The 20,707-nt window shown below is 39.8% G+C and overlaps 1 long non-coding RNA gene across 1 annotated transcript in view; it reads left to right on the top strand.

Moving 5' to 3' along the window:
• Window positions 1-20,707, top strand: part of LOC144583520 (uncharacterized) — a 63,645-nt gene that overhangs the window by 14,150 nt on the left and 28,788 nt on the right. The window lies entirely within an intron of this gene.

Below are 20,707 nucleotides of genomic sequence, written 5' to 3'. Positions count from 1 at the left end.
AACTGCATTACGACATTCCCTCTATCGGGGAGGTTATCTGATCAAAAAATGAGATCAGATTAGTCTGGCAGGATTTGTGAAATCTGTGTTGTCTTCCAGTTATTACTGCATTATTTTCTAGGTGCTTGTATAGTGAGCATTTTATAATTTGTTCTAGAATTTTCCCTGGGGTTGACATCAGGCTGACTGGTCTGTAGTCCCCAGGTTTCTCTTTTTTTAATACTCTTTTTGAAGATAGGGACAACATTAGCCTTCCTCCTGTCATCTGGCACCTCATGCATTTCCCATGATTTCAAGAAAATAACGGACACCAGTTCTGAGAGTTCTCCAGCCAATAGTGATTGAACTTGTTCAAGGTGGGAAGGCATTCCTTGACTATTTGTCAGTCTCCAGCTGTCCAGACTTCACATTTTTCTGGAGGTTCATAGTCTGTCCTATGGGAAAAGGCTGAGATAAAATAGGAATTGAGCATTGTGATGCTCAGGTCTCCCTAAGGAGTGTATGGCATTTGGGCAGGGAGTTCCACAGGCCACAAATCTACCACTTTGTACTGAGGTATGTCTTCAAGCCTCAGCAGTGCATAGCATATGCACCTTGAACAAGCCTAACCCTTAAGGAATACTTTCCTTTACTCAATACTTTGCAAGTACTTCAATATGGGCTTTGTGATTCTTTGGAACTCACAACAGCTCATTTAAATAAGACCTCTATGGTTGCTAATCAATGATCTTTTCCACTCTTCTAGATTTAGCCAAACATTGCTGGTTCAAGAGGCTAGTCCTCAATTAGAAATTTTTATAATTATTTTTATTAAGAAAATATAGCTTCATAGAAACAGTTTGTTTGCTTAAGGATAGTATAAAGACATGTTCAAAGAGTTGCATTATTTAAATAAAATCATTATTTCCCATTAAAATAAGAAGCACGACAAAGCTGGACTAAGGTGGGCTAACGCCACCTCCTTCTTTTTTACCATGCTACATTCTGTACCATTCAGCTACTTAACACAATCCATCATGAACTTTTCTTAGGAAAAAAGTTCTCTCTAACATAACCCTTCGTCCATTTTTCTACATTCCTCGGACCTCCTTCTTCATGGCTGTAAATCAATTAACTCAAAGAGGTGTAACTGTTCACTCCACCTCCAGTTCTCATGGAGATGCAGGTATGTTATCTCCATTCCAATTAGACAGGAATTTGTTGGGTCTTCGCACTGGGCCTCTTTGACCTTTCCTCTTATCAGGATTCACTCTTTACCAGCCTGGCTGTAAATTAGGAAAAAACAGCCTCTCAGCCTTTACCACATTCTCATGTCCTCAACTCCTTTCACTTTGAAACCTAACTGACCCCATTTTCTCTTATTCTCAGTCAGTACAAGTCCCACTCTCCTTCAATATCATCACAAGCATCTCTCCCTTTTCTTTGTCATCTGTTAGCATTTTTCATCTCCATTGAGTAGCTGTGCCACTATTTCTTTTCTTTGTCTTTTGCTTTGCACATAACTGAAGAATGCTTTTAGATTGCTTTTAGTGTCTCTAGCTAATCTCATCTTATTCTTACCTTTTGCTCTCCTAATGCCATCCCTGCATTTCTTTGCTACTTGTTTGTACTCTTCCTTGGTGACATGGCCTTCTTTCCACTTCCTATACATGTCTTTCAAAAACATATTTATGTTATGAACTGGAGCAATCATTTCATTTAAATCTGCATTTTTCAGAAATATGATTTCTCCATTTATTTTTGTTGTGTATTTATTTCATGCCTATGGCTGTTGATCTGAAGTCCTTAAAATGTTTCTAAGTGCCTATATACCACTGAGATGGTGATCAGCATATATGCATCAGAGAAGACTTAATTTTGTTCCTGTCAAAGTACAGTGGTGCCTCGCATAGCGATTGCTCGCTTTGTGATGAACATTTTGCGATCGCAAAAGCGATCGCTTTGCGATGTTCCCTATGGGGTATTTTCTCTTTGCGATGACCGATCATCGCAAAATGACCATTTTCGCACAGCTGATCAGCGGTTTCAAAATGGCCGCTGGAAAAAACATGGCCGCCCACTGTTTTCTGGGATGGATTCTTCGCTTAAGATGCACCAGAAATGGTCGCGCTATGGAGGATCTTCACTGAACTGTGAGTTTTAAGCCCATAGGAACACATTAATCGCGTTTTAATGCGTTTCTATGGGCTTTTTTATTTCGCATTGCGATGTTTTCGTTCTGCAGCGATTTTTGCGGAATGAATTGACGTCGCAATGCGAGGCACCACTGTATCAAGCATTTGAGGTGGGGGGGTTTCATGGCAAGACTGAAACTGACCGAGAACCATCAGTTCAGAACCCCCCCAAAATTGGGGGAAAGTACAACCATTAGGATAAGTGGCGTTTGAAGTAGCAGATGCGACTGAAGGGCAAGAGGAGTTGGTGGAAGCTTGTTTTTCTTGTCCTTGAAGTCTTATCTGAATACATGGACTGAGGAAGGAGCCTTTTTGGGCAAAGAGCTGGGAACACCCCCAGCAGAAAGTGATTTTGGAAAACATTGCTGACCAGAACTTCAAGTAAATCCAGATGTTTATTTCATGTTGGAATTTTTAGGACCCAAATAATGAAGCAGAAGAGAGTGGATGTAATCCATCAGAGAAAGTAAAAGTGATTAGGTCTGTACCCAATGAGAGGTGGTAGAGTGAACCTCCCACCCCTTTTGCCTGAAGGCTCCATTACAAGAAAGAGAAAGGAGGAAGAGAAAAAAGCAGAGGGGGAGAAAAATGACTTTGTGACTGAACTATAAAAAGACTCACTACTCCAAAGCATAAACTACTGAATTACAAAGCTGGAAATAGCCAGATCCAGAGAGCTAGAGACGAGGACTTTGGAACACTGATTCATGAACATGTTTTTAAATCATAAATAGTATCAGAGGGAAGGCACGTTGATTAGTTCTGATGCAGCGGTGGAGGTGATCCCCCTTTATTGCAGCCCAGAGTAATTTGGAGTGGAGAGGAGGAAGGAAAGAGAAGATCATTAAGAAAGAAAGAAAACAGCATAAAAGGAGGTAAGCCCTCCCTCCCCTATTAACTCTGTTATGGTGAAGGCTGGAGAGAGAGACTGAACTGTAAATGTTACTTGCCTGAAGGCACAGGCTGTTCTGCCAGTCATCAATTGTTTTGATTTTTGAATTGCTCATTGCTATAAAGAGAGAAGGATCCCAGCCTAAGCTATGGAGTGGGGAAAAAAAGTGAGGCGGCAGTGCCACCTGCTGGAGAAAGACTCAGGTAGTACTTTTAAAAGAACAACAATCATTAAAAAGAGACTCAGATAGCACTTAAAAAGAAAGAAGGAAAAGGGGGGACCCGAATATGGCAGAAAAGGAGGAGGAAGAATACCTAGACAGAAACTAAGTAAGGTAATGGGAGAAGATACCCTCAAACATTAACAAAAGAGTATTCAAGACATGTTATCTTCTGGGTTACAACAGATACAAGGAGGGGTAGAGCAACTATCTGAACAAATTAAAGATGCAAATGATAATTACAGAAAACAAAAAGGAAATAACCAAAATAACTGAACTTCCAACAAAGATGGGGAAAAAAGTGAAATATGTCAAGGCAGAACAGCAAGAAACACAACAAGGAAGAAAACAAGATGAAGCCAATCTATTAAAGCTACAAACCTTATTCTTAGATTTCAGAATGTTCCATAAAAAATTGTGATCACAAAACGATGCTTCCTAGGGTGGATTTTCACTTTACGTTGATTAGGTCCTTGCTTTGCTAACCATTTGTTCACAAAACAACAATTTTACGGCTTCACAAAATGGCTGTCTTCCCTTCACAAAATGGCTATTTTCCAGAAAGAAGCTTCACAAAACAGCTATTTTAAACAGCTGATCGGCAGTTCTCTATGGGCGATCTTCGCTGGACAATGAGGTATTTCCCCATTGGAACGCATTGACCAGTTTTCAATGCATTCCAATGGTTTTGTTTTTTTTTGGCATGATGACAATTTAGCTGTACAGCGATTTTAACAGAACGGATTATCGTCATCATGCGGGGCACCACTGTACTAGGAACAATAAACTCCCAAGAGAAATTAATGTTAAATTCACAAAAATGATATTTTGAGAAAAAGTTTTAAAGAGCATATAAGATGAAGTTTTTTCTATAAAAGGGAAAGGAATTAAGATTCTGGTACATATCCTGTGCCAAATAAAGCATAAAATAAGACAATATATGGAGTTAACAAAACTCTTGAGAGCAAATGAAATTACTTATAAATGGTTGATACCTGAAAACATTTTTTTTTCAATTTCAGTCTCAGAGATATAACATTAATTAAATAATGAAGACAAGATTTTATGGAAAAGTGAGGGAAATGGCTGAGAAGGAAAGGAGAGGAAAAGACATACAAGAAACAGAAAGAGGGAACAATAAAGTGGTCCATCAGGACCAAACTCAGGCAAAAGTACAGAATCTGAGTCAGAGAACCAAATAAAAACTACCAAAGGAAAACCTACTATGGAAACAAGAGGAGCCAAGAAGTTAAAGGAAAAACTAAATAAAGATGGATCAAATGAGTAAAAAAATGACTTAAAATCCTATCAGTTAATGTAAATGGCATAATTTCACCATAAAAATGTAAAAGAATCTATCAACAACTGAAACAATTAAAATTAGATATTATTTGTCACCATGAAACTCATGTGAAAAAAATAGATCAACATTTATTAGAAAAATAAAAAATTAGGAAAATTATTTATAGCAGCACATTTAAATAAGAAAAAGAGAGGTGTGGCAAAGTACATACAAAAGGAACTGGTCCTGAAATTAGTCTTTGTATCTGAAATGCAAAGATACTAATGGTGAAAATACAAAATAAGGCTTAAAAGGTGTTGATTGTGAATATATATGCCCTCAAAGAAAACTAAGAAGTATTTTATGATGATTTTCAAAAAGCAATGGCAAAGAGAGAATATGAGGATTATTGTATTTAGGGAGATTTTGATGCCATTTTTGATAGACATTTAGACATAAACCTAGGAGAGGGAAAAATAAGAAGAAATATGTTACCAAAATCTTTCCCACAGTTAGCAGACGAGCCTGCTTGATGCCTGGAGAATAAGACACGCAAGTGCAAGGAAATTTACATTTTATTCAGAGAGACATAAAAGCTGGTCAAGAATTTATGCATGCTGGGTATCTTTGGGTTGGATGAAAGAAGTTTTAGAAGTATACAGTTTGCCTAACACATTTGCAGACCATTGCCCCATCTTAGTACAATTGGAAATGGGACCTAAAGTGTCATATTGGAAACTAAATGCAACTCTTTTAAAATGATACTTTCATAAAACAAATAAGAGAAGAGATGGATATATTCTTTAAACTTAACATGCTTCCAGAAGCATCAATGGTAATAGTATGGGAAACAAGTAAAAAAGAGAGAGAATGGCAAAATATAAAGAACTGGAAAAGACACTGTTCTTGTGTGAGAAACAGTTAAAGCAAAATCTGAATGTGACACAGTTGAGGATGAAGATAAAATTAACACATCAATTGAATGTCTTGATGACAGAAGAGATGACAAAAAGGATAAAATTCGGAAGGCAAAATTTCTTTGAAAATGCAAACAAACCAGGAAGATGGTTGACATATAAATTACAAAAAGAAATAGGAAAATCTATAATCAAAAATTTGAAAGACAAGTAGGAAGTGACAAAATATAGACAAGAAGAAATAAGATTGTAGAGAAATTTTATCAAAATGAATACTGGGAATAAGAGATTTCCAAAGAGAAACATAGAGGATATCTGGGGAAATACAACAATATAAAGTTAACAAGTGAACAGAAACAGATGTAAAATGAACCATTTTCATTTAATGGAAGAGTAGAAACATTTAGGAAGCAAAAGAATGGAAAATCCCCAGGAGGAGATGGGATCCTGGCAGAGTATTATAAAACTTTATTACTTAAACCATATAAGAAACTAATAGAAGTGATAGATCAAGAAGGGAGAATACCACCAACATGGACAGAAGCATTAAATACTACTATCCATAAAGAAGAAACCAACCCTATGGAAATTAAAAATTATAGACCAACATCACTCTTAAATGTGGATTATAAAATATATGCTACAATATTGGTAACTAGATTGAAGAAGGTACTTTCACAAGTAATACAGGAAGATCAATCCGGTTTCCTTCCAAAGAGGCAAATAAGAAACAATCTTAGAAGGATTTTAGGTATATTTGACTACCTGAACTGGAATTTTATAATATAGCAACTGGAAATGGGGGAAAGATTTATGAGGTCAATAAAGACTATTTATACTAAACAAAAAGCTAAAAAAAAATTAATGGAGACTTTACAAAAGATATTCAAATACATAAAGGTACAAGACAGGGCTGCCGGAAGCGGGCGGAGCTACAAACAGCGAGGCAGCAAGGAATCTGGAGCTCTCCAGATTTCTGCTGCATGCCGAGAATCCAGAATTCCCCCAAGAAATTGGAAGCAGGGGGGGGCTAGGAGAAGCCCACCCCTGGGTCGTAAGAGAGCGGAGGATTTCTGGGGGGTGGAAAGCAACCACCTCTTTAGATTACTCCTTCTCTAGACAAAGGATTCCACTGAGGCCATTTTTAAATGGTCGTCCTAGCTGTAAAGCTCCGTGGCAGGAGGGGAAAGCATGAAGATTTATGAAGGACTGCATCAACAGAGCTAATTGGTTTCAACATTGCCTCTGTAAGTACAAAATAAACTTAAGCGGCTGATTCTAAGAAGATAGTGTAATCCTGAAGCGGCAAACAAGCTTTAAACCCAAACAGATCGGTATTTTAATACTGCGTCATGCCTGAAAAGAGGAGCTGGAGTGGATAAGGACAGAGACTTTCGTTATTTGCCTCCTGTCCTCAGTGGGAACAACTCATAGTAACTTTTATGAACTTTTATAATAATAATAATAATAATTAAAAAAGGGAAGAAAAGAAGATTTAAGGAGATTCTGTAAGAGGTGGACTTTAACTTATTATGACTAATTCTACAATTTACAATCAAAGCTATCTGGAGAAAGCTGGAGTCTGGGACAGTATAAATCATTAGCTCTGTTGAGGAACTGACTTTTATTACTTACGTACTTTATGGCTTTCGGCTGGGAGAAGCAAAACAAACCAAGTTTGGGAGTATTTTCTATAACAAGGAATGTTTCTTTAAATGAGTTGTGGAGGCATCTTTGAACATCTACTTCGCAATTATGATGGATGTAACAAAAGATATAGTAAATGCTTTTCAGAACTTACAAAGGAATATTCTTGATCACCTGAAAACTCAATTTTATGAACTCCAGACTGTGCTTTCAGAGTTGAAGGAAACGACAGAGAACAGCAGATTGGAACAGATCACCTCACTACAGAATCGCAAGGAAGAGTGACAAAAGAGGGTGAATGCTCCAAAAAGGAGATTAGGGAAATTGAGTTGCATGGTGAGAAAGAGGTTCAGGTGGATGAAAAAGAGAGGTGTCCAAATTTGATGGGTGTTTATGCAAAGCGGAGAAGCAAAAAGGCGGGGCTGAAAGGGAAACTGGATGATTACAAATCAAACATTGCTTGGCTTCAAAAGGAGGACATGATAATTGGGAAAAATCCACCAAATCAGAGAGAAAATAGCCTAAGGTTTCTATAGATGGCATTTTAAAACTAGTAAAAAAAAAGGAGCCAATTTTAGTTTTAGGCTTAGAGTGCTATAAATAAAAGGGGAAATGATAATTGATGAATACAATAACAAAACGATTCTGATTTATATTTGGATATAAAGGACAATTAAGATTTATCAATTATGTAATATGAAATATGTATGATGAATATAATAATATAATAATATAATATAATATATAATATAATTTATTGTCATTGTAAGTATATACACAGTATACCATACAACGAAATTCACAGACACCCAGAGACCAGACACATGCACACACATAACATTCCCCAAACACTCCCCACCCACTAGAAGTCCCCCACTAAAAATACAAACATCTACACCTCAGGCCAAGTAACACAGTCCAACTAATTATTCACTACTACTAATAATAATATTAGAAATTGTGGATCTTAAGGTACTCTTTAAGATGCAAATCAACTGTAGGCAATTAATGCCATAAGACATTTGGACAATATTTGAAATGCTGATGAAATGTGAAATTTGGATATGAAATATATGTATGTTTAGATATAAAATAGAATTTAATATAGCACGGGAGATTATCAAGCTAAATAAGTATACCTTGTGATCTTATTTATGATGAATATAACATTAGAAATTGATAATTCTAAGGCACATATTTAAAGAAATAAAATACCCATGAATGGCAATATGATTAAATTTATATATAACATACTCATTCTCTGAAATATTGATACCATGCGAAATCCTGATATGGAATACATATTTGCATAGACTGTAAACTGAAGCTAATATAGTGTAGGAGATCAATCAATGCATTTATATAAAGACACTAAGCACATATGAAGTATAATATGATTAAGTAGTCAATGTTAGATTTATTATTTTGTGGTTCTGCTTTGTTTTGTCTCATGGACGAATATATGGAGGGGTTGGCTGATGATATCCTGGATGAGGATATCAAGAACTAATCATGCTGTGCCTTTGCATTGATGGCTGCCTAGAGAGTCGACACCTAGTACGGGGTGGTTCCCATCCCTCACAGCCACCCCCGATGCCCATTAGCACTGAACGAGGGAATTCTAAGCCCATGCAGTTAGGGGCTGATCGGCCATGCCTCACCTCTGAGGAAAAAACACAACACCGTTCCCAGAATCTCTGCCTGTACTGTGGGGGAGCAGGACACTTCGCCTCTGGCTGCCTAGTCAAGCAGTGCATCCCTGGCTCCACGCTACCACCATCAGTAAAAGATTTGCACCATGTCTGAGTGGGGCACTTAGCTGGGTCCCCTAAACCCTATGTTAATATCCAGGGTCCATTCCTTGTGCCAGTGAAACTTTGCTTGCCAGATGGGCGCTGGCTGTTTGTTGATGCCATGGTCAATTCTGGGGCCGACCGCTGTTTCATTCACATGGCCTTTGTGAAACAACACAGGATCCCTGTATAGGACAAAGAGACCCCCAACCTAGTTGAGTCCATAGATGGGCATCTCCTCCGCTCCAGCCCGGTGACCCAGGAAACCTATCCAGTTATTCTCCAGATCCAACAACACCAGGAGCAACTACAATTTAACGTTGCATGTATGCCCAGTTTTCTGCTCATTCTGGGACTTTTCTGGCTTCGAACACATAACCCCCTAGTAGACTGGGCACAAGGGGAGTTGCGTTTCAGGGATCCATGTTCGCATCTGGTTCCACCAACCACCTTGGCTGCAGCAGGATCAACAGACAGTCCCATGATACCTTCGGAATACAGTGGGGTCTTGACTTGAGAACTTAATCCGTATTGGAAGGCGGTTCTCAAGTCAAAAAGTCTGTAAGTCAAGTCTCCATTGACCTACAGTGCATTGAAAACTGATTAATCCCGTAACAGGCCGTTTTTGTTCCATTTTGGTTTTTTCTGGTCTGTAAGTCAAATCTCAGTCTGCAAGTCAAACCTAAATTTTGCGGCCAGAGAAGTCTGTAACTCAAAAAGTCTGTAAGTCAAGCCATCTGTAAGTCAAGGGTCCACTGTACAGAGAGCTTGCTGATGTTTTCGAGGAAAAGGGGGGCAATCAGCTACCCCCCTCATCAACCTTATGATTGTGCAAACAATTTGGTGCCTGGGGCACCCCTTCCTGTGGCGCGGATCTCTCCTATGTCTGAACCAGAACTCGCGGCCTTGTGTGCCTTTCTTGACAAAAACCTGGAATGGGGATTCATCCGGCCGTCCACGTCACCCCTGTCTGCACCCATTATCTTTGTCAAAAAAGGGCAGAGAGCTCCGCCCCTGCAATGATTACAGGGCCTTGAATAAAATAACCATTCAGGACCGCTACCCCCTGCCATTGATTGGTGAACTCCTGGATCGCCTTAAGGGGGCACGTATCTATACCAATTTGGACCTCCGTGGCACCTACAATTTCATGAGAATCCGTGCAGGCGACGAGTGGAAGATGGCTTTTGGGACTCATTATGGCCAGCATGAATACCTGGTCATGCCTTTTGGCCTGACCAATGCTCCGGCTGTATTCCAGTGGTTCATGAACGTCATCTTTCGAGACCTGCTTGATTGCTTTGGGATCATCTATTTGGATGACATTTTGATTTATTCCTGAGACCCCACTCGGCACACAGAACACATTCGTCAGGTCTTACAACGACTATGAGATCACTGACTCTATGCCAAGCTGGAGGTGTGACTTCAACGTGCAGGAAGTTGAGTTCCTAGGCCACATTGCATCACCCCAAGGAATCCAGATGGACCCAAAGAAAATAGAATTGGTTCTGACTTGGCAGAAGCCCTGGAACCATAAAGATATGGAGCAGTTTCTTGGCTTCGTGAACTATTACTGCCAGTTTATACCAGCCTATGTGGACATAACCATGCCACTCACCCGTCTCCTCTGGCCCAAAGAGTCATTTCTTTGGACTCCGGAGGCAGACTATGCCTTCACCATACTGAAAACTCGCTTTACCACCAAGCCAATTCTGCGTTATCCAGACCCCTACCATTTACTGTGGAGACAGATGCCTCCAGTGTTGCCCTGGGTGCAGTGCTGTCCCAGTGGGAGGACCCCTCATAGCCACTGCAGCCCTGCTTTTTTTACTCTTGGCAGTTCACACCTTCAGTACGCAACTACACTGTCTGGGGGGCGGGAACTCCTGGCCATCAAAACCACTTTCGAGGTCTGGAGGCATTACCTTGAAGGGGCCGTCACCCCATCCAAGTTTTGACTGACCACCAGAATCTGGAACACTTGCAGACAGCCCAATGCCTCAATCAACGCCAGATCAGGTGGAGCCTCTTCTTCTCCCGGTTTGACTTCCGCATTACCTATATCCTGCAGACTCAGAATAGGAAAGCCGACGCCTTGTCCTGCAAACCAGAATACGCTGTGTCACCCTCTGAAGAGTCTCCGACTACACCTATTCTACCACCCTCAGTCTTCGCTGTAAGCAAACACGGGTTCGAAAACACACGTGTAAGCTTGGACAGAGAGCAATCAGGAGTTTGCACATGCTAAAATGAGCTGAAGAGTCCAAATTCAGCTAGCCATGATACAACACTCCTTCTCGCAGGTCTGCCCACATAAGAACACCCTGGTACTCTCAGATATTATTGTGAAAAGGTCAAGTGGGCTTTGTAGTCCTTAGACTCAACTTGCACCACTGACAGGACTCTAAGTAAGCTAGGCCGAGGCAGCACTCTCAGATGACCCTATGACAAGTGTACTGTTCAGGAAACCAAATGAGTTTTATAATCTTTATTTTATTAAAGAAAAAGCATGTTACTAAATATTCAAAGCCAAATTAAACCAAAACAAATAAACTAGCATTGTGCTGTTTAGTTACAAAGATGTAGTGAGGCAAAGAAAACATGAAAAATATAAAAGAGTTCAAAAACCTTATTAAAAATACAAAAAGACATTAAAAAGAATCAAAACAGTTCCAGTCTAGGAAATCATTAGTAAAACAAAATAATCCATGTAGGTTATGAAAAGGCTATAGTCCTCAGTGATCCTATAGAATAAAAATCCCTTAACAAAAGTAAAAATCCATTATATGTCCCATAGTCCTTAGAAAAGAAAAATCCAGTAAATATACCATAGTCCTTACAACATTACAAGAGCATAGTCCATATGGAGTATTCCAAGAAAAGAAGTCCATAAAGAATATTCCATAGAACAGTCCATAGAAAATAGTCCATGCACAGTCCTTAGGAAAAATCCCATAAGTCCAAAAGTAATCCAGCAAAGCATAGAAACCAGTCCATGTAGGTAGGCCACCAAACTCTCTCTAAAGACATCAGGGTAAGTCCCATATGGCTGAAGTGTAGGTCACGAATCACTGAAAGGTCGGGCTTGGAAAGACAAAGTCTATAGGCAAAAAGTTCCTTTTTCAAGAGTAACTGGCAAGGGCTTAATGCACCTTCCCACGATGTCATCCAATCAGAGTTCGTTACTAGGCAAACAGTCCTGTTACATCACATGACTTCCTTCCCATACGCACCAGATGTTATTTGGGTTTTCTGTGGTTTATCAAAGAGTCACAACAATTCCCATCTATCTAATCACACAGAGTCCTTTCTCAGGCTTTCAGAATAACATTCTCTCTGCTCGTCTGGAAAACACTTGTCAGCATAGCAAAGATACTTTATACAAAGAAACAAGATGGAACCTCTCTGGCTCATTTCTTATTTACAAAACCCATATGCCTTAAAAGATTTTAACTCAAAAACCCATCTCATCACATTCGCAGCCACTACAACCCGCTTGTCCCTGGCTGAGGAAATTCAGGCCAGCCAAGCTCAAGATTCCTGGGCCATGCAGTGCTTGCAGGAATTCCAAGAGGGCCCTGCTGGAGACTTTGCTAACCACCTGGGTCTCTTATTTCACCAAGGGGGCCTGTATGTTCTTCTAGGGCCCCTCCAAACCAACGTGCTCTATTTGACCCATGATTCCCTTCCTGTAGGACACATTGGTCGGTATAAGACACTGCATCTACTCACACAGGAGTTCTGGTGGCCCCAGGTTCGCACTGACATCACTTGTTATATCGATTCCTGTGAGGTTTGTTGTCGAGCCAAGGACATACCAGCTAAACCTCCAGGGCTGCTACATCCACTACCCATACCAACCAGCCCTTGGGACATAGTATCTCTGGGGGGGGGCAATGTGTAGCCTGCATAATTAAATTGTAAACCGCCCAGAGAGTGCTTGAAGTGCTATGGGGCGGTATATAAGCAGCACGCTTTGCTTTGCTTTGTATGTATAGATGTATATTAGAGTTAACATAGTACTGGGGATTATTCAATTATAAGGCACTTACATAGAGATATTAAGCACATATGAATTATAATATGATTAAGTAGCCAATGTCAGATAAATATATTTTGTGGTTTTGGGTTTTTTTTTTTTTTTTTTTTTTTTTGCTGAAATGTGGATTTCTCATGATGGTAAAGCATTGATACTCTGAGATATAATTGGTTAGCCAAGGATGTAAGAGAAATTATCTTTAAAAAAATTCAATCACTAGAATTACTATAACTTTAGGACGGTTTATATTTGAATTAAATTTTTAAGAGCAATAAGGTTGATGCAGTCAGATTTATATAATGGATAATACAGTGGTGCCTCGCTTAGCGGGCACCTCGTTTAACAATGAATCCGCATAGCGATGAATTTTTTGCGATCGTTTTTGCGATCGCATTGCGATGGTTTAGATAGGAAAATATTGCTTTGCGATGATTGGTACCCTGTTTCGCATACCGATCATTGCATAGCGATGATTTTCCAACAGCTGATCAGCGGTTTCAAAATGGCCACCGGGTAAATAAAATGGCCGCCTGCTGTGTTTTTGCCCAGATTCCTCGCTTAACGGGCAGCGAAAATGGCCGCCGTATGGAGGATTTTCGCTTAAAGGTGAGTTTTTTTGCCCATAGGAATGCATTAAATGGGTTTTAATACATTCCTATGGGCTTTTTATTTCCGCATAGTGACAAAATCGCTTTGCAGTGATTTTTGCTGCACGGATTATCGGCACTATGCGGGGCACCACTGTATTGTATGAAATGCTTCCACCCTGCCTGTATGTGGGGTTCTGTTCTGTTTTTGTTTTTATTTTTGTTTTGTTTTTATTGCTTTTGCTTGTTTTGTGTGTTCTCTTTTAGTTGTGTATATCTATATGTGTGATAAAATAAAAAAATATTAAATAAAATAAAATAAAATAAAATAAAATATAATAATAATAATAATAATAATAATAATAATAATAATAATAATAATAATAATAATAATAATAATAATAAAAAAGAAAAAAGAAAAAAGAAAAAAGAAAAAAGAAAAAGGAAAAAGGAAAAAAGAAAAAAGAAAATTGAGGGAGGGAGAGTGTGTATGTGTGTATAAGAGAGAGCGAGAGCGACTCAAAACCATTTAAAAAGGAACTGAGGCAAGTGGGATGGAAGGCTTCAATTAAGGCAGGAAGGAAGTCGTGAGAGAGGGACGGGTGGATTCATCAGCTTTTTTAAATGTAATGAGAGGAAATGGATATACTGAACTGAAGCAACTAATTGTTGAAAATTGAGGGAGGAAGGATTTGTGTGTGAGAGAGTGACGCACACACATACACAGAGAGAGATGTGACTCTTTCATAAAACCATGAATAAAGGAACCTTCCAAAGTTAATCTCCACTGCATTTAGGTCTGCAGTTTCTGCTGAGAACAGCAGAAGTCTGAAGTGTGTAGCAATCATGTTTCTCTATTTCTCATCCCCAAATCAGGCAAGAGTTTCATAGTTTATTCCCAAAATCTGAAACCGAGTCTTTCTGCTCCTGGTCCTACATTGACTGCAACACCAAACAAGACTGTGGTTTTCTTTATTGAGTCAATCCATCTTATGTGCAGTCTTTCTCTTTTCCTACTGCATTGCACTTTTTCCTGCATTGCTGCCTTTTCCAGTGAGCTTGTCTTCTTATGATGCCACTGTAGTACAGTACCCTTTGTTTGGTTATTTTAGCTTCTAGTGAAAGTCCACACTTAATTTGTTTTACTTATCTCTCTGACAAGCCATGATATCTTTAAAACTCATTTCCAACACTAAATTTCAAATACAGTGGACCCTCGACTTACAGACATCCCCACCTACGGACTTTTCAATTTACGGACTTCTCCAGCCACAAAATTTCCCATCAACTTGCGGCCGGAGAATCGACATATGGACTGGAAGGGGGAGGCAGGGAACACACCAAATTCAAATTTGGTGCTTTTCCCACCTCCCCCTTCCGGTCCGTAGGTCGATTGCCCGTTGGTCCCCCTTGCCAGTTGTGTCTCCGGAGGCCTCTCAGGGCTTCTCCGCTGCCATGGGAGGCCTCCGGAGGTCCCCCATCGCTGCTGCTGCTGGGAGCCGAGCCACGCTGGGTGATCCTGGCCATCCTCAGACTCCTGGACTTACCCCGCCACTGCTGCTGTCTGAGTGCGGTGTGGCTTGGCTCCCAGAAGCAGTGGTGGGGGAAGTCCAGGAGTCCGAGCATGGCTGGGATCGCCCAGTGCAGTTCAGCTTCCAGCAGCAGCGGCGGCAGTGAGGAAGTCCAGGAGTCTGAGCATGGCTAGGATTCGCTGGTGTGGCTCGGCTCCCAGTAGCAGCGGCAGTGGCGGGGACCTCTGGAGGCCTCCCAGGGCTTCTCCGCCACCATGGGAGGTTTTCCTGGGGGGTAGACCGGGCCTATCAGGAGAGGGCTTCCCCTGGTAGGCCCGGTCTACCCACTGGGAAAATTAGACAATATTCTCAGAGATGTCACAAAAATGGTGAATTACATCATGGCTCATGCTCTTAATTTTCAGCAGTTTCAAGCAATTCTCGATGAGGTTCAGGCACAGTATAACACTTTATTTATGTACAATAATGTCCAGTGGCTGAGCAGAGGGCGAAACCTGGAGAGATTTGTAGCCTGCCTGGATGAAATTAAGCTGTTTATGACTGAAAAGGAACAAGAATATCCACAGCTCACTGATATGTCCTGGTTTACCAACCTCATGTTTTTTATGGATTTTACAGCACACTTCAATGTACTGAACAAAAAACTGCAAGGTTTAGAGAAAACAGCAGAAAGGATGTCTTGTGACATCAGAAGATTTGAGAGAAAACTCCAGGTTTTTGAGAGAGACCTTGAAAGTGGGCAGCTGAAATATTTTCCAAATCTAAAAACGCATTTGGAAAATTCTACAACATTTATAGACAATCCTACAAGCCATCAGGAAATCTACAAGGAATTTTCTAGCATTGTAGCAGCTGCAAAAGAGAATTTTAGGAACAGATTTTTACAGTTCCGTAAGATGGAGACAACCCTGGATTTTCTTACTTCTCCAGATAAAGCCAAATTTGAAGAACTTGATCTTTCCTGCTTACAATGGTTACATTTTGGAAATCTGGAAATGAAGCTATTGGAATTTCAAGAAAACTCTATCTGGAAAAAGAAATTCTATGACCTGCGTGCAACACTGGAGAAAACAGAGTGTGAAGGAATGACAAAGGACAGTAGAGTTGGTAGTTCTGAAAATGAAATCCTTAAAGTGTGGAATTCTCTGCCAACTAATTTTAAGTCTATGAAAGCACTTGGGATTGCTCTTCTTACTTTGTTTGGGTCATCTTATGCTTGTGAGCAGCTGTTTTCAGCTTTGAATTATATCAAATCTGATACCAGAAACAGACTGACAGATGACATGAGTGCTCCATGTGTTGCTCTCAAACTAACTGCATATGAGCCAAGGTTTGACAAATTATCAGCATGCATACAACATCAAAAACCACATTAATTGTGCAAAAGCATGCCAAGTTGAGTATCCCCTATCAAAAAATACATGCATATAATTATTTTAAAAGTTTGTAAAATTACCTGGCTTCAGACTATGTGCACAATGTATTACTTTAATATTTTTCCATTTACTAGAGTTAGTGGTTATTTTTCAATAAAAAAGTGTATCATTGAAAGTTCTGTTATTGCGTTTTTCTTTTAAGACAAAAGGTGTTGATTAGTTCAGACAACTGTATGAGTTATTTTTTCTAAATTAAAATGTCGGTATTCAGGTTTAATTGCAGTGTTGGCACTTTGAAAGAAATAATTTGGTTTTATGTTGCTGTTTGGGCACTCGGGTTCAAAAAGGTTAGCCATCACTGGTATAGATCATATCCTTATCTTCTGGAAACCCCTACCACTGGGTAATTCTTTATGAGGGAAATTTCTGATTGAATTTGTGTGTAGCATATATATTCAATCCTTAAAAACAACAACAAAAACAACAACAACAACAAAAACAACAACAACAAAAACAACAACACCTTTTGGTTTAAAAATCTGGGATATCATTCAAAAAGCCAATAAATGGCCCAATATTGCTGCACAATATTGTGCTCGTGTTGCCAGGAGGAAAAAGGATGCCAAGCTTTACATAGCAGAGGGCAGCTTGAATGTTGACAACACCAATGGCAGCAGTCAAGGTGGTCTACAGCACTGGTTCTTAACCTTGGGTTACTCAGGAGTTTTGGACTGCAACTCCCAGAAGCCTTCACCACCAGCTGTCCTGACTGGGGTTTCTGGGAGTTGCAGTTCAAAAACATCCGAGTAACAAAGGTTAAGAACCACTGGTCTACAGGATACCTTCTTCTGCTCACGACCATTCATACTTTTTAAAAAACAGCCCTGACAATTGCTTTGTGTTTGGCTGAGAAGTGATGAACTGATGAAAAAAGGAGTCTGGGATTTTCCCTTGCGTGGTATCACTTTGTGATGTAGTGTGTGATGATTTGAAGGATAGTGGGAATTGTAGTCACAAGAAAATGGAGACTGTTAGGTTCTGTGAAAGTTGATGTTAAAACCAATGGAATGTGTTAGCCTGTGAGACTATTTTCCAGATTTACCTCCTGGTACAGAGGTAGCTCGAGATAAGTGCAAAGCCACAGAGAAAGCCCCGAGAAGACCAAACATGCATACCGGCTAATTGGAAGCAAGATAATGTACCTGTGGGCTTCATGAGAATTATGGATGGAGAGTTGTGTTGAGCCTTCTTGTAATTAATTGGTTAGCAGCAGCAGAAGTGTCAGGGAGAAGGAGGACCAAGATTTGTAGAAAAATAGTTGTTTTGCGTATGTTCTTTGTTGGTTTGTGACATGTGATGGAATGCTTGAAAGATGTAGCAAGGAAAAACGGTTTGTCTTTTTGAAACCAGAAGGAGCCCAGTTTCAGCAAGATGATTACCTAGAGATTGCAGCTTTATTTAACCATTGTAACTTTTGGATATGTTTTATGTTAATACTTTTGCAAACAGCTAATGAAACTTGTTTTATTTTCTTCATAAAAGCAAACAATCCTCATTGAGAACTGGTATCTTGAAACAGCAGGGCTTACATCTAAATCCAGTGGTGATTTGATAACAGGTCCTACATGGCAGAGCTGTTGTGTTATCTAAGGAAACACAAAGCCTATGCTTAAGTGCTTTGAAAGTAAATAAATATTTCTTTTAACGCCAGGCTTGTCCATGGGACTTGTGTTATGCACTTCTGAGGCCTAGAGGACCAACCTCAGAGATAAAGGTGGTAGATTTGTGCCCATAGTGACTCCCTGCCCAAACCTCATACTCTCTTTAGGGAGAGGTGAGTGTGACGTAGTGCACTACAGGTTTGTACAACAGCAGTATCCTTCACTCCTACTGTTACAAATCTATTTTTACTTTGGTAACTTACTATTAATTAAGATTTTTTAAAGTTCAGTGATAAATATGATTGTGATAGCCATTAAAAATAGACTATGGCACAGGGTGTTTTTTTGTTCGATTCTTTTAGTTAAATAAGCAGATGTAAAAATACACCTCAAATGGACTGCCTTCCAGTCCTGAGTCTTGGCATCTGAAAAAGAATGCCAGGGTCCGGGGAAGCAGGAACCATGAAATAATGTTCTTGTTGCATCAGACAATTTTTAAACACACAGTGCTTTCTGGGAACACTGGTAGCTTTGAAATGAAGACTTTTTTTGCTTGCTTTTGTTTTAAAGACTGACTAGAACTTTTTTGACAGCAAGCTTTCAAGAACTCATTCTGCAAGCTTAGCTTGGGTGGATCCTCATTTGTAACCTCAAAGCTATAAATGACTAAGTAAGCAGAAGCAGATAACATCTTACATGCATGGAAACAGTTTTAAATTCAATCTTTTGATTGTAACACTTCTGTTTGACTTTGAATTCTACAAAAGTTGTAGTAGTGTACAGTATACTCCATTGTTTTTATTATACCGGTCAAAACAGTTATTTTTGTTTATTAAGCTTGACTGTTAACTAAACCTCAATGCTTGCATATATTCCAGTAGCAATATTAAGCATCTGCAACATCAAATGAAAAACAAAGGTTGCAGAAATATAACTTGGTTCTGTTATTGCTCCTTCTGAATGAGACTTAATAAATTGATTTCGGGAATCTAAAGTCAAGAGACAAATCATACACAAAAGTTCAGTCATGCAAGTTGCTCTGCTCTTCCAAACAGGCTCACTCACACAATCATGCCATTGGTCATGTGCCTGGTTCATAAGCAATAGATAGCCAATTACTTGAAGAGGACCCTGATGGAGGAAAGAAACAATTTGCACACACACAGCTTTTCTTCAACAGGATTCTGGCCAGTAAATTTTGTTTGGCATAAGAGACTATGTTCATCTTTAAGATGCCCAACTTTGTTGATCTATGTAATAGTTATGCTACTTTAATGCAATATTTTGGTGGGCATGATAGAAGTTGTAGCCAAACGTCTGGGGTCATGCTTGCTTTCATGTTATAAACTGTCAGTTTACACATAGGACATTCTTATAGGCAGCTTGAAAAATGATTTGTTAAATCCACAGTAGATTAGCTCCTCATTGTATGGAACCTTCATATTCATGAAGCCAAGGCTGATTAAAACAACAAACTACCTTTTCCTCTGGCTTGTAGATCTCTCAGTCGCCTGCTTGGTTACTATGGGAAATTAGTCTGATCCAGTGAGTTTGTGGCTCTCCACATACCATTGGCATACAATTCTGATTACCCTGACAATTGCCCATGGTGCTTGTGGTTGAAGGGAGCTCAATAACACCTGAAATGCTGCAGTACACTGCAGTACAGCTCTCCTTCACTATTAGATTGGAAGCAGTCATGGGAACAACCTGGGTTCCATTTTTTAAAAAACCAGGCTTTCCAAGTTCATCAAAAGAGGCAAATCCTCCTATCCTCCCTCCCCCAGCACCTTCCAGTGCCATGCAACATCCAAGGTGATGCCTCTTGAAATATTTTACCGGACACAGGCACGAACTGCTGAACTGGTGGTTCATGCTGGTTTGTTTTTTGGCCAAACAGGTGTTGTGCTCCCCAGCCTTGCCTCCTTCACTTGGGTGCTGACTCAGAGTCAGTGGTCCAGCTTCCCTATCCTACTTCCTCCAGTACAGCATCTGAGTGGGTACCCATCAGAGGAGGCAGGAGTGGGAAGCACCAAACACCTGTTTGGTCAAAAAACAAACAGCCAGTTCAGAGGTTCATGCCCATCCTTATATTGTACTTTACTTATGTTCTGAAAAACAGCCCTAAATTTGCTGTGGCTTCAAAACAGAACTACCCACACTAAATTGGTCTAGGGTGGTGGTTCTCAAGACACTTAGGGTGCGTCTCTGTTTCCTGCTGCTTTTTTGGTTATTGTAGTACTCGTTAGCATGAATGGACATCTGCAAAAAGGGTCTTCCTTTTTTTAGAGTATTTGAGTGTTTTATACAATCAGCTAGATTTTTAAATTTTCTGCTCTGCCTTCCTCTTTAGGCACAGCATATAATTGCGTATTATATTCTTTGTGCATTGTAGTGAGTGCAACAGAAATTTCAGTTGGCAGCCATGTTAATTTGTTGCAGCAAAATGAACAAAGAATCTTGTGATGAAGACTAAGACGTTTTATTTGGCATAAGCATCCATGCACTGCAGCTCAGATGTTTGCATGCAATCTGAGGAAGTGGGCTACAGGCCATGGAAAACCTGCGCCAAAGTAAAATGTGT

Source organism: Pogona vitticeps, chromosome 6 (genome assembly GCF_051106095.1).
Source record: "Pogona vitticeps strain Pit_001003342236 chromosome 6, PviZW2.1, whole genome shotgun sequence".
NCBI classification, from domain to species: Eukaryota; Metazoa; Chordata; class Lepidosauria; order Squamata; family Agamidae; genus Pogona; species Pogona vitticeps.
Note: the sequence above shows the minus strand (reverse complement) of the source record. Positions and strands in the feature narration are given on the sequence as shown.